This window comes from Oncorhynchus mykiss, chromosome 30 (genome assembly GCF_013265735.2).
Source record: "Oncorhynchus mykiss isolate Arlee chromosome 30, USDA_OmykA_1.1, whole genome shotgun sequence".
Taxonomy (NCBI): domain Eukaryota; kingdom Metazoa; phylum Chordata; class Actinopteri; order Salmoniformes; family Salmonidae; genus Oncorhynchus; species Oncorhynchus mykiss.
The window spans coordinates 37,494,830-37,498,831 of record NC_050570.1 but is presented as its reverse complement, the minus strand read 5'-3'; positions in this window follow the sequence as shown (position 1 = coordinate 37,498,831).

Genomic DNA, 4,002 nt, shown 5'->3' with positions numbered 1-4,002 from the left:
TAAAAAAAAGCTGTTGCGAAATAATTATACACGCTTAAAAGTCAAATAACTTCCTAAAACTGCATCAAAACCTCAGGAAAGGAACCAGGGTATCCATGCCTTTCCATCCATCAAAGCCATCGAAATCCTTGATGTGCACTGCCTTTCCCGATTCCATCCCAGTCACTGTTAATGGACAGGTTCAGCTTTGCCCAGTTTGAAGTAGCTTCATTGAAGACAGATGTCATATTTTGTGCGTGCGTATTGCCTCAATATGTTGTGTGGGTATTGCCCTGGGGTAAGCTGTGCATATTTGGCCATGTCCATGTGATGAGTGTTACATTTCATCTTATATAATTACACAAAATCTGAAAAGTTCCCATGTCTGATATTAGTGTACATTCCATGTGTTGTCGTAAGTGTATTTTTAATGTCTCACACTCAACATCCCCTGGCCCCCTTACCTCTTCCCTGTCTACTGTATCTACAGTTGAAGTCGGAAGTTTATATACACTTAGGTCATTCAAAAAAACGAGTCATTAAAACTCGTTTTTCAACCACTCCACAAATGTCTTGTTAACAAACTATAGTGTTACTAAGTCGGTTAGGACATCTACTTTGTGCATGACACAAGTCATTTTTCCAATAATTGTTTTCAGACAAATTATTTCACTTATAATTCACTGTATCACAATTCCAGTGGGTGAAAAGTTAACATACACTAAGTTGACATGCCTTTAAACAGTTTGGAAAATTCTAGAAAATTATGTTGTTGCTTTAGAAGATTCTGATGGGCTAATTGACATCATTTGAGTCAATTGGAGGTGTACCTGTGGATGTATTTCAAGGCCTACCTTCAAACTCAGTGCCTCTTTGCTTGACATCATGGGAAAATCAAAAGAAATCAGCCCCCCAAAAAATGTAGACCTCCACAAGTCTGGTTCATCCTTGGGAGCAATTTCCAAACGCCTGAAGGTTCAACGTTCATCTGTACAAACAACAGTACGCAAGTATAAACACCATGGGACCACGCAGCCGTCATACTGCTCAGGAAGGAGACGCTTTCTGTCCTAGAGATGAACGTACTTTGGTGCGAAAAGTGCAAATCAATCCCAGAACAACAGCAATGGACCTTGTGAAGATCCTGGAGGAAACAGGTACAAAAGTATCTATATCCACAGTAAATCGAGTCCTATATCGACATAACCTGAAAGGCCGCTCAGCAAGGACGAAGCTTACTCCAAAAGCATCATAAAAAAGCCAGACTACGATTTGCAACCGCACATGGGGACAAAGATTGTACTTTTTGGAGAAATGTCCTCTGGTCTGATGAAACAAAAATAGAACTGTTTGGCCATAATGACCATCGTTATGTTTGGAGGAAAAAGGGGGAGGCTTGCAACCCAAAGAACACCCTCCCAACCGTGAAGCAGGGGGGTGGCAGCATCATGTTGTGGGGGTGCTTTGCTGCAGGAGGGACTGGTGCACTTCCCAGAATAGATGGCAACAGGAGGAAGGAAAATTATGTGAATATGTTGAAGCAACATCAGTAATGTTAAAGCTTGGTCGTAAATGGGTCTTCCAAATGAACAATGACCCCAAGCATACTTCCAAAGTTGTGGCAAAATGGCTTAAGGACAACAAAGTCAAGGTATTGGAGTGGCCATCACAAAGCCCTGACCTCAATACCATAAGAAAATAGTGGGCAGAACTGAAAAAGTGTGTGTGAGCAAGGCCTACAAACCTGACTCAGTTACACCAACTCTGTCAGGGGGAATGGGACAAAATTCACCCCACTTATTGTGGGAAGCTTGTGGAAGGCTACCCGAAACGTTTGTCCCAAGTTAAACAATTTAAAGGCAATGCTACCAAATACTAATTGAGTGTATGTGAACTTCTGTCCCACTGGGAATGTGATGAAAGAAATAAAAGCTGAAATAAATAATTCTCTCTACTATTATTCTGACATGTCACATTCTTAATATATAGTGGTGAGCCTAACTGACCTAAAACAGGGCAGTTTTACTGGGATTAAATGTCAGAAAAAACTGAGTTTAAATGTATTTGGTTAAGGTGTATGTAAACTTCTGACTTCAACTGTATGCGGAAGACTTAGGTTACTGTAAAACTGTCCCATGGAAATCATTATCAATTGTATACGTTAAAACACTTCTAATGAGTTTATATGTTCACTGACAGTGTATTATAATGGTCTCCCACTAATATATTGTGATATGTACACTACCGTTCAAAAGTTTGGGGTCACTTAGAAATGTCCTTGTTATATAGGTATGAAAGAAAAGCAATTTTTTTGTCCATTAAAATAACATAGAATTGATCAGAAATACAGTGTAGACATTGTTAATGTTGTAAATGACTATTGTAGCTGGAAATGGTTGATTTTGAATGGAATATCTACAAAGGTGTACAGAGGCCCATTTATCAGCAACCATCAGTTCCAATAGGACGTTGTGTTGGCTAATTTAAAATGTATCATTTTAAAAGGCTAATTGATCATTAGAAAACCCTTTTGCCATTATGTTAGCACAGCTGAGTTGAAAAGAAAAATCCATATCTTAAACTGGCCAATAAAAAGAAAAGATGAAGTTGGGAAAAAGAACACAGACACTGGACAGAACTCTGCCTAGAAGGCCAGCATCCCGGAGTGACCTCTTCACTGTTGACGTTGAAACTGGTGTTTTGCGGGTACTATTTAACGAAGCTGCCAGTTGAGGACTTGTGAGGCGTCTGTTTCTCAAACTAGACACTCTAATGTACTTGTTCTCTTGCTCAGTTGTGCACTAGGGCCTCCCACTCCTCTTTCTATTCTGGTTAGAGCCAGTGTTTCGCTGTTCTGTGAAGGGAGTAGTACACAGTGTTGTACGAGATCTTCAGTTTCTCTGTACGCCTATGTAGATATTCCATAAAAAAATCAGCTGTTTCCAGTTACAATAGTCATTTACAACATTAACAGTGTCTACACTGTGTTTATGATACATTTGATGTTATTTTAATGGACATTTTGTTTTGCTTTTCTTTCATACCTATATAACAAGGACATTTCTAAGTGACCTCAAACTTTTGAACGGTAGTGTACATATCACAATATACAATTTCCTGTCATTATCAGAGAATAAAAGATCAACAGCAACCTTGATCCTTTGGTCATATGTAAGCCGATCAAAACACAACGCAGAGACAATCTACACCGGTCACATCTACATAATTTGGCACTCGCATCTTCCCCTGAACTGAACAAAGCTAGCTAGCTAACAAAAACAACATGTTACCTGACAGATGGACACTATTGCACCTCCAACTATTTTCCATGTTGAAGGACAGACATATGTACTGAATTTACAAGGTAGGACTAAATGTATTTTCCTTTGCAATTTGCAGGTTAGGCTACTGTTGAATCATGAGAATAGACAACATCCATTTGAGTGCATTTGATTTATCAAGCTAGAGTTTTGTTTTGAACTGCATTCTTCAGTCATTTCAATTGTTGATATGGACATTTCGTTAGAACCCTGTTTATTTTATATGTGTGTGTAATAATATTTCACATAATAATATTATTATGTGTGTGTGTGTGTTTGCGCACGCTGTGCATTGGAAGAATTGGTAATCCATTGTGAAAGACTATGGAGTTTGTGTTGCAAATTATTCTGATGAAATGTGCCAATATTGGTATTTTAGTGCCACATTTCAGTTGTAACTGTGGATGCTACGTCGGTCTATGGCTGAGCTGAGTTGAGCAGTGTGTCGTTTTATCGGATGTAATTTGAATATGCCGCCATCGGAGACTATCGCTTGTGTACCTTGGCTACATTTGTATTTACATTTGGTGAAAATGGTTTTGTCAATTTTGGTTAATAACCAATGTCACTCTGGTTGTTGGAGCTATATGTTGTATGGTGAACTTGGGCTTCATCAAGGTTTATTTGTGAGTAAATCTGGCTTTGATAATAGCCAGTCCTTACCCAGCCGCTGACCTCACCACACGTCACTGGCCACACTTCC